An 11855-nucleotide genomic window follows, 5' to 3' on the forward strand; every position below is an offset into this window, starting at 1 on the left:
AAGTGATCAAATCAATGTTGACCTGGCAGGCAAGTATGTAAAATCTTGGGGAAAACACAGGTGATTACAGATTAACCACAGTTGTCATTGCATTTGTGGCTCTGCTCTACAAGAACACAGCAGAACCCATTATTATGTCTGGTGAGTTAATTACACACCTTAATTTCCTATTATTTTTCAGTGATTTATTTTTTTGTTTAGTTGGATAAAAACATACAATATTCTCCTTCTAAACAGGATAGATTTTAAATTCACATCTTTACAAACACACACACACCCCACGTTAACTTTCTTTTGTGCAGCGTCAGTAAAGAAAAACAGTTAGAAGTGCCTGACAGACCACCACAAGTGGGAAAATACATCTAATGAAGAAAGGGGAATGATAAGAAGGGGCCTGTAAAAGAAAAGACAGAAAGAGAGACTTCGGTACTGACAGACCACTATAAAAACTTTCTGGCCTGTTCAGGGCTGAGGCTGGCAGGGATCTCTGGGTCCATCTGGTCCAATCCCTGCTCAAGCTGGGCCACCTTGAGCCACCTGTTCAGGACCACAGCTTCTCTGGGCAACCTGTGACAGTCCTCAGTCACTCACACAGTAAAAAAAAAAAAAAGTTTTCTGTTGTTCAGATAAAACTTCCTGTGTTCCAGTTTGTGCTCGTTGCCTCTTGAGTGGGCACGACTGAAAAGTGCCTAAGTGCCTGGCTCCATCCTCTCTGTGCCCTCCTTTCAGGTGTTTATAGACATTGGTGAGATTCCCCCAAGAATACCCCATGATCCAGACTGTTAATGAATATGTCTCCAGGGGTACAGGACTGAAATCAGTACTGAACCCTGGGGTACACCACTAGCCACTGGCCACCTACTGGGCTTTGTGCCCCTGATTACTACCCTCCAGGCCCAGCCTGAAGTACAGCTAGATGTAGTACAGACATATTTTGAAGGAAAAATAAGTTCTATCTCATTAAAAATGAACAATGGAAAGATAAATGGAAAAGACAGAAAAATCATACTTCTACATAACAGAAAAAGTAACACTAAGTGCACTTAACACCTCCATGACTCTCACAGATATCTATCAGTGAGACAGGAAACAAGTTAATGTTATCTGCATTTGTTGCATCATTCTTCATTTCATACTTTATCAAAGATATCTCCTTTCTAGGAATTAAATTGACTGCTCATAATTTGCCGGAGAATTTAGCAAGTAAGAAATATTTTGCATTAAAAAGATCTTTTTTCTTCCTCCATTTCCCCAGCATGATGCAGAAAATGGTGTGAACTCCTTTAAGATTAAACTTCAAATAATTAAAAGTATATGGCTATTGCCTCAAGATTTAATTTGTGTGAGCTTTTCAAAGAAATAATAGATTATATAGAATCAGAAATTAAGCAGGAAAAAAAAAATCTAGTTGCTTACCTCAAGAGACATTTGAATTAGTGACACTCAATTAATTTTCATTAAAGAACCTCTCAGGCTAGTTAACGAGCTGTAGGAACCCCAGCCTACCACAGTTGGTGAAAAAAGCAGCATCACAGCAAGGCAGATGGGTTTAAAAATCTCTCCAGACAGAAAAAAAGGACTCTTGAAGCAGCCTCCCTACTCGGTAAAAAACAGCTTTGTGAATGACTGGGCAACTTTCGGGCCCTATTATATACAGTACAGCATTAAAGAGAATATTTTTATTTGTGGGTGTTCTCATTCTGCTTACAGGATCCGAGACTTTTGTTTCTCTCCTTACTGGGAGGGACAGAAGCAAGTTATTCACTGGGTATCTGCCCTAGTGCACACAGAATGGGGATTATTCAGCACTCCCTTGGAAAGTATATAATACCCTGACACTCTGATCTCAGAGAAGCAATAAATCTCTAGACAAACAGCTCTCTGAAGAGCCCATTGTGCAACCTACTGTTCCACTAACAGGACCCACAGAGAGGAAAATCTATATATAACTCCACCAAACAAGCCCTGTGAGCAACTGCCTGCAAAGTGTTTGCTACAGATAGCTTCCCACTCAATCAAAAATACCATCCTAGCATAACCCAAGAAATTACCCAAAAGTGTCAATACTCACTCAAATGCCTGTGTGCCCAGCATGACTGCTGGTTTCCTCGACACCCACCTCATCATGCCTAGCATAACAGATTTAACAGCAACAAAGTATTTTGTCACTCAGCCCTTGCCCATCTGCAGGGTCACAGAGGTGGAAATTAAAACAGGTCACATCCTTGCTTGTAGGATGGTTCCAACCTTAAAAGTACTGCAGCCTTCAGTCAAGTGTTGTGGAAGGAGAAGGGTGTTCCCTGTAAGTACACTCCCACATGGAAGATATCAAGGGGGGTCACCACCCCTGATTTCGGATGACTATATAGCCTGACATCCTTGCACAACCTCCCTCACCTTGCTGATATCTAGCAGCAGAAGCTTTGCCCAAATTGACACTGCAGCCTCAGGAGAACGAGTGCAAAGATCAGACGCAGCATTACTAGTGATGCCATTCGCTCAGCAGCTACCCCCTGCTCTGTGCTGTACGTTTGGGAAAGCAGAAGCCAAGGGTGGAGGAAGCAGGAAGGATGGCCAGGCTCAAACTTGTGTGCCATGGAAGCCGAGCTCTCCTGTGTATCAGGCTATACGAGCCCTATACGCAATCCTCAAACTACTCCACTATCACACTTTGTTTTCTGTTCCATTTGCTTTCATAACATTAGGAAACCTGCAGACAAAGACTTCAACTTCAGTGGCTTGCTTCAACTTGAGCAGCTTGCTCAGTTTCACAGGTGATGAAGGCAAAGTTGTATGCCCCATTTCATGGCTTCTCCAGGTTTGGTCAGATGACGACCAGCCGGAGGCAGAGCAGTGTAAGAACAGCCTTGGCAGTGTGGTTTGGGGTTCGCTGCTCGTCTGCAAACAGTGAGGGAGAGGTTGCACGGAAGACAAACATTATAAGGACAACTCTCAGGAGGGAGCCCACAGGGGAAATCAGTGCAGAAACACCTAAGAACAGCAGACCCGGGTTCACCAGCTTTTGATCCAAGAAAAAATACAGACAACAGAGCCTCAAGGGAGGCTGTCACCCCAGCTACTGGAGTGTCGCTCAGCCACTGGGATTCTAACAAATTATGCTCATCAAAATTTTCAAAATTCAACTTTCCACAAATTAATGCTCGTAATACCTTTGGCATCAGCCCCATGATCTGTTGTACCCACAAAGATACCAGTTCTGATACAGAACTGCCCCAACAAGCAGTTCCTGCTTATCTACCTCACCTTTCACGCATGATTTTTCATAAGCAATTTTTTTAAAATCCTGTGTATAACTCAAGACTGGATCTGCAGCCCTAAAATGTCGCTCATGAGACATTAAATCAGAAACTATCAAAGGAAAGCACAGCACAGTGTGTTGGTAGCTTGACCATCCATGCAGGCTGGCATAAGCAATTATTTATTTTAATAAGAGCAGGAAATGTTTTTCTTCTTGTTCTATAATTCAAAAACATGATCATCCCCAGCTTTTGGGAGAGAAACAAAAGATCCAGAAGTTATAACAAACCTACCACAGAAACTTCCAGCCTCAGCAACACCCACTACTGCTGGGGATGGTTACAGACAGCCAGAAATCCTATGTTCAGAAGCATTTTGCCAAAGATTTCACAATGGGAGTAAGGAGCCCAAACCAGAAAGAAGTTTTGCACCAGCACAGGACTTTGCATCTTTAGAACACCATAAAACAGTAAAAAAAAAAAAAAAGGCAAAAATAAATAAAGCAAAAAGTCATGGCTCTCATTTTGAAGGAAGAAAGGAGAGAGTTGGAGGGGAAAAAAAGTTTATCATAGCAATTGATGTCTTCCTATTATCCAGACAGCAGATGTACATGTATTAAACTTTAGCTTAAACTGTCAAACATCTTTGCCATGTGTGCAGCATCACCTCATGAGATAGCATGGAGTTGTCCAAGCAAAGGTGACTTGCACAGCAGGGGAGCCAGTGTTCATCACAGCCTGGGAGCCTGACACTCTAAAAAAGAAGGGGTATTTGTCAGCAAAATGACATCAGGAATAGCCAGCAATTTCTGTCCCACCAATTTTCCACAGTTGGTTGGGGCAGTTTGTAGATCCAATCATGGAAGAATTCAGCTAAGGCAAATCTTTGACACTGCAGTTTGTTCTGCTTGTAGAAGTGCACTGTTTTCCTTGCACTCACCTTGAATAATGATTTAGTAACAATCGACTTTACAAAACAAATTGACTTATTGAAGCAAAAGGTAAGGGTCTTTATCATTTTTGTGATATGTCATATTGCAGTAAAGATATTTATTTATTGTGTGTAATTTTCTGCTATAGACCCATCGCCTTTGCCCTGTGTGATTTCTCGTCCCTATCACAGACTTTGCCCATATCCCTATGTAGTTGCCTTTACAATACTGGAATAAAGATATCAATTCCCAAAATGACACCAAAGGCTCATTTTCACAGACTCCTTTTCCATACGGACTGCTGTAATCTGGGCACCCACGTGAGGAGATTTAAATCCACAGATGTCTTCTTCCAAAAGCAGGTTAGCACAGAAAAAGGCGTAAGATAGCCAGCCTGATATCTTCATGGATAAAACTGTCAATAACGCAGTCACGACAGAAGGAGAGTCAGAGATTAAGGACAAGCCAAAGAAATGCAACCTTTGTAGGGCCAGGTAGTGTTACAGATGGACAAGCACGGGCAAGTAGCAAAGTCAACTCCTATCACAACATTTTGAGGTCTAAGTTCATCCTAATCCTCTTGCAGAGGAAGCAGCATTGCAAGATAGCAGCTCCGACCCGTCACTCCTCTCCTTCTCCAAACTCTACTTATGAAGACAAGTTCTACAGCTCCAAACACTTTTTCAAGCAGCCCAAGATAAATACACAGTGAGCAACCCCACAATCTTCACTGGCTTCATTGTTCACCCATTTTTGTTCATCTTCACTCTTGTGTGGGGACAGATGGTTTAGGATTTGCAACGTACCACTGGATTTTAACTTTTCATCATGCCTTTTCTCCATTACATTTTCTAGTGTAGTTTGCCACATGGGTTACCAGGCAGGTTCTCTAGCCAAGACAGACATACATTACCAGCAACTAAGATAAATGACCATGCCTATAGAAAAACATCTGAAGGAAAACTTTTAATGTATTCTTTTGTGAGACTTCAGGTTTGGTGAACTTGATCTCAAGTTTGTAATTTTTAGAGTTATTTAGAGAAGCCTTTTTTACCACTCTCCTAGAAAAGGCATTGTTAATAAGAGGAGATAAGCCTTGTTAAAGATTATTACGTTGTCATTATTTACTAGCTGTGAAATGTTTTGGGAGCTTTATCCAAGCATTTCATTATTTATTTATTTTCTATATAAGCAGTGTCTTTGAAAACGCATATTGCATACAAGGAAATACTAGAAAAGAATGTCTCTTTATTTCTTAGGTATTTCTTTCCATTTCAAGTCACTAAGAAAACACCTAAGTCCACACTGCCAACTGTGCTCCAGGAATCCCTTGGCAAAGAAACAGCAAGTGATATTTCATCCCATGAACCTCAAACATAAATTGAATTATTGGAACAAAGGGAAAATGGGCACACAGCAATGAGAACACGCACATCTTCAGCAACCCAGCAGAGATGACCAAACAATCATGTTGTTCCTGGCAGCTCTCCCCTGGCAGAAGAGGCACACTGAATGCTTTGTTTTGTAGTGGCTGGGCCCAACAGAACTGATATTATACCAGGAAATTTCATAATAGGCTGCAGCTATGTCCGGAGCACACCGTTGCCCATTAGCTCACCATAGCAGTTCAGTGGTTCGCATCAGCACAATTCCCTAAAAAGTGTACTGGGTTGGTGGAAGGTCCTGTCCAGGATGGCACTACATTCAGCAAATACCTCCTCAAGGTATGCTCCAGTGATCCACTCTCCTGTGCTCACAGATAGCAAGGCACTAAGCAAAAATGATGAGGCATGTTCTGCTTGCTGAAGAGACCGAGAGACAAGGCTTCAGCAGAGCACCTTGCCTGGAGTCACACTGCTGAAACAGCCACTCGTTCCCTATTGTCAGTATAAAGTAGGTAGATGGAGAAAGAAGAGAGCTTTGTGTATTTGTTTGCTCTGCTTTGTTGCGATAACATGACCTCTGCTGCATCCTGAATCTTTCCACCTTGATTTCAGCAGGCTCCTGCGCAGACATTGGTTCAAGCTTCAGCCCTTCTCCATCCAAGGCAAAGGGAAGCAATGCAGAACAGTGGACACTTCCATTCTCCCCTGCACAAAGGTAGCTCAGCATTCATGAAGCACCTACACCCAAGTAACCACTCTACCACTGTGCTTCCCAGCCCTGAAGGAAAACTTTTACCTCAAGTCCTATGATGAAATCTGGTTTGAATGAGCAGATGCAACACCTTCAGGAAAAAAAAACAAAGCAAAACAACAAAAATCAAGCAAACAACACCAACAAAAATAGAAAAACAAAGAACCACAACCTAATACAGGGAAAAGGGACTTTAACTTACCTAGATTTACCACCTCTTCCCTGACTGACCAGGCACATGGGCTCAGGACAGTCATGTTACACTGGAAGTTCATTACCGATTTTCCATTACCAATTTTCATTACTTCTTTTTTCTTTTTTTTTTTTTTTTTTTCAACATTCACTACCAATTTTCCATGGAGAGGTTTCGCAAGCAGAAAGCACACACACTAGCCAGAGATGAAGAAAGGGGAAAGTAGAGATCTGCTGCAGGGTGACATGTGAGCATCCATCTCACCTGACTTCAGCCCCAGGAACACGGTGAAGGGGGAAAGGGGACACCTGCTGATATCAGCTCTTTGGGAGCTAGATAATCCCCAGAGAGCTTCTAGGCTGGGGAATCCACATCATAGCCTGCTCTGGCTCCAGAGGAAAGACTTGTCACTCTGTGCCACACCAAGGCCTCCAAGGGCTGGAGAAGAGCCCTGTAATTCTGGGTTATGTGAAGAGAAATCTGAACCCCAAAGGCATTTTTGTGAAGCCAATCCTCACCAGGACTTTGCATATGCTTCATGCTTGAGAGAGCTGGAGGCACATGGCCCCAGGCACTGGGTTTTAGACAGCAGCACTGGATCATCAGAGCAATGGCTCTGCAGGTAAATAGAGATGTTTCCAGGCACACAGAATATAGGCAGTAATGCTCTATATTACAAACAAATCTGTTATACACAAACCCATGCACAAGAAGTGATCTGTCACACCTGTCGAGAGTGTTCTCCAGCACCAGATGGGAGCCAATGCACAAAACCTCTGCAGAAAACAGCCCTCAACCACACCAGTAAATAAAAAAACCTCAATTGCATAATGATTAACCTTCCCAAGAGGGAAACAAAGGGAAATCACATTGCAAGACCTCATCTAGAAAACACAGTACAATTGTGGTCATTCATGTTCTAAACAGCTGAGGTGAAACGAGAGCCTGTACATAGAAGAAATAAGTCAGGTGAGAAGGAGAGTCAGGGGGAGATTAAGAGAGACATCTTAACAGATCTGGCAAAGCCAAGACTGGAATGAGATGCAGGCACCGTCTCTAAAGATACCAAGCAGGTATACAAGTATATGTTGGAAGACAGAATTAGGACACAAAAGCCACATATATAGCTAGGCTGGAAATCAAGAGACAAGGAATTACAAATCTGTCTTTTGGCAGTTATACCAGGAAGCAACAGCCTAGGTATTTTTTGAAAATTATAGGTGGATAGGGTTGTGAAAGACGTGCTGTAAAAACGGTAGCTGTGGAGGACACGTGTCAGCCTATGATATTTCCTCCTCTGTGCTGTCAGGGGAGTCGTGGGGTGTCCCTGAGAACAGCACACTGTGCCCCTGACCTGAGCCACTACACATTTCTGTAAGATGAGAAGTAGTGCTTTGCATGCATTAAATAAACCGCACCTAATTAAAAGCAGTACAATAAAAGAGCACAGCTGACTGGTTGGAGAGGATTAAGAACCAGTCATTTATCTGTGCTTCGGCCAAAGGTATCTAGCATTAGAGGAGACATGGATTATAGATATGGCTGCTGGACTTTAAATTGCCAGAAAAATATCAGAACAATCGATTAAACTCTTGGTAAGCATGATGGAGCCAACACTCACATGAGTAACAGCTTGCAGATACTGCCCAACACAAATCACAGTGCAAATAAACTGTACAGCAGAGATGAAACCTGTGGATGCAATATGACAAAGGCTAGAAAAGCCCTGTGATGCTCTCAGAAAGCATGGTGAGTGATGCCTACGCCAAGGCAAAGAAACCATAGATACAGAACTTGTTGGAAAAGCAGACTTAGAGGGTAGTTCACTCTCTGACTGGAAACAGGTATCCAACAGAGCCCTACCAGGGTCAGATCTGAGTCTAGTACTGCTCAATCTCTTCCTCAGACACATGGGAAGCGCTTACTGCATTGGCAGCTGGCACTGCTTAACAGATGTGCTGAGGAGTCGATGAGAGTACCAAACGCCCTGGAGAAACTGTCAACAAGGTAGAAGATGCAATTCAAGAGGGCAGGGGGATGGAGAAGAGGACCTCTTAAAACGCCTTTCTGCCTTATTTTCCTATCATCATGTGCTTTGAAGCCATGCAACTGATTGTTTCAGAATATTCCCTCTGCCATTCACCTCTCATAAATTTACTCTAATAAACCAATTATTCATGAAAAAAAATATCGTGACTAAAAATACAGGTTAATGAAACTTCACAAATGTTAAATATGAAACTTCTTCATTTTTACAGGTATTTTTACATAGCCAAAGAGTGAGCAGTAAATTGCCTCCAATAGCAGGAAGGAATACATTATACAGAGGATACTGTTTTCTTTGAGAAACAACCACAGAACACTGATTGACAATACTTTTAAACACTGTTAGGACTAACCCAGTAGGAAATACTTTTGACACTTTCAAAGGTGGGAAAAAAATCAGTTCAGCTCTTCCTGTTGGTTAAAGCCAAGCACAGGTATTCCCTGGGTTAATGTCATTAAACCCTTTAAAACCTGGGCTGTTCCTTGCCATTTGGGCTTGATTGCTAGTGAATGGCCATCACACAGAGGGACTCACTCCTACCAAAAGGCACTGGAGGTATCAGTCCTCAGCTGTCCCACCCCAGTGTAAGGCCTTTTCCCTCTTCATGCATGGATGTGACTGCCATGATCTGCTCAGACCCCCAGCATCATGCCAATTTCTCAACTGAGTCAGGAAGAATTTGCTTTCCTTCCATCAGGTTACTTTGAGAGAAGCTTGTCTTGTTTATTTAAAGCTATAGACTGAGAAAAAGTCAACAGGCATGTGGATCCAGCCAGTATGGACTACTGGCTTTCAACAAGTTCCTTACTAAAGTCTGCCAGGGAAACTGAGTATCTACATGTTGGGATAGAAGGTCTGGTGAGGCTGAATGATGAGTTAAGAGGGAGCAAGCAGAGGGCCGAAGCGGTTAGTTTGTGAAATGTAGTCCTGCAGGATCTGATTTGCAGGATTTCATGGTTGGACTTGATGATCTTGGAGGTCTTTTTCAACCTAAGTGATTCTTTTCTGGGAACTACAGGCCAGTCAATCTCATCTCTGTGCCTGGCAAGATCATGGAGCAGATCCTCCTGGAAACTCTGCTCATGGAAAATAAGGAGGTGACTGGTGACAGCTAAGCATGGCTTCACTACAGGCAAATAGTGCCCAACAAATCTGGTGGCTTTCTACAGCAGGGTTACAGCATTGTCCCCCTGTGCTCTGCTCTCATGAGACCCCACCTGGGGCCCTGCACCCAGCCCTGGGGCCCCAAAGAAGGACATGGAAATACTAGATCAAATCCAGAGGAGGACCACAAAGATAATCAAGGAGCTGAAGCACCTCTCCTACAAAGACAGGCTGAAAGAGCTGGGGGTTGTTCAGCATGGAGAAGATGGGGCTGGGGGCAGCCTTAGCTGGTGCTAAGTGTAACCTATGCCTATGGCTGGGAATTGGAAGGAGATGGGCTTTAAGGTCTCTTCCAACCCAAACCATTGTATGATCCCTGCTGGGCCTTCTGGGTCCATAAACAGCTTAGAAAAGGCACAACTGGGCAAAACTTATTGATGATTCAAAGTCATTCCAGAAGAGAAGAAACTGCAAAAGCACCTAAAAAGACATAGCAAGGAAGTATTGAAACTTAGAATGAGACTTGATTTGTTCCTGGGAACAGACGACTGAAGGTGGTGGAAACCACCATGAAACACTCTGAGCTGACCGTCACAACCCAGGAGTGACATGGAAGTAACAGGCAAGATCTCCACACACACTGACCCACTGCTGAAAGAAACAAAGCACTTTTGGCAGGGGAAGTCTAGAAAGCTAACAGGAATCATTAGTTTGGTCCTCTTGAAGTCCACGGTGTACCTTCACCTTGAATGCTGACAGCAAGTCTGGTACAGTAAGCTTATGAAGGCACAGTATAAAAAGAAGCCCGAAGTACAAACAGCAATGAAAATGATGAGAAGAACAGAATGATTTCAGCACAAGGACCAACTAAGCATGATGGGCCTCTGCACTGTAAAAGCAGAAGTCTGAAGTAGGCTACAATAGCCTGTAGTCCATGGGCGGAATACGAAGAGATGAAGCATTTAACTTCTTTCCCAATACAGATGCTCCAAGGACTCTGATGAACTGCTGGTATTCAGGACAACACAATACTGAAACAAGATCTGTATCACACAGAACAATTTAACAACTGCAAGAATACATGCCAAGCACTGATGGTTGCATAATTTCTGACATACTCAATTAACGTCGTTAACTTTGTTAATTGAGCATGTCTTCTGAGCTGTTACCTTTTTCAATCAAGGTTGCTGCAGACTGAATTTCCAGTTTAGCAAGTGCCAGGTTCAAATGCAATGATAGGAGCTGGCCCTTCACAAAGCCACAGTACCCAACACTTCCCATTGCAAGGCCATCTAAGACTTTGCGTTCAGAAAGCAACAGAACTTTGTAGAAGAAAAATTAATTAAAAGCTATAAAAAAGCTAATGCAAAAAATCCTAGCCCTTCAATAATAATCTCTTGCTTGAAGACCAATTACTTGATTTTATTAAATAGCCATATAGTAAGAGCTGCACACAAACTGTTCAGCAGTACCTCAGAAAAATAACACTTGCTGCAAACCCTTTCTGAAAAGAACTTTGTTAAGAAAAAAATCCCCCACTGTAAAGACCACATGCCATCAGCTCAAACCTCCTTTTTTCCTCTGTCTCCCAGTACAAATCTCCTTACTGAACTAACTTGAAAAAAAACCCTAAATGCAAGCTAATCTCTGTACAAATCTTCCTTTTCCAGTTACGGAAGCAAACAAGAGGGAAGAGGAGGGGGGGAAGCCATACGCTTTTACAAACATCCGCTGCTATCAGATCTGGAAGCAGAACGCAGCTCTGACCTGGCAGGTATTCCAGACAATGAAAACGCCTCTTCAAAAACTATCAGAATATACACAAATCAGAAATCAAGTTTTCTGCTTACTAGACCACAAAGTCAGGCAGAACATGTGTGCTACCGGTGCATGGGGGGACCACATCTTCCTTTTTTTCTTGCTGCGGTACAAAGGGGTTCCAGTTCCCATTTGTCAAAGGAACATAAAAACCAGACAGGACTTTTACAGTGAAACCCACTTCTACAACATGCAAGAAAAGCCTCACCAGCACATGGTGACACAGGTAACAAAAGCTTGGCTGGCCTCAATACGACAAATTCACGGGAGGAAGAAGGGTGGGAGGAAAAAAAAATCTCCCTAAAATCATGAAGTTACGATCTCTCACTGGACAATTACTGTCACCATACCCTTTACCGGTACACACT

The sequence above is a fragment of the Anas acuta genome, chromosome 7, assembly GCF_963932015.1.
Source record: "Anas acuta chromosome 7, bAnaAcu1.1, whole genome shotgun sequence".
Lineage (NCBI taxonomy): Eukaryota > Metazoa > Chordata > Aves > Anseriformes > Anatidae > Anas > Anas acuta.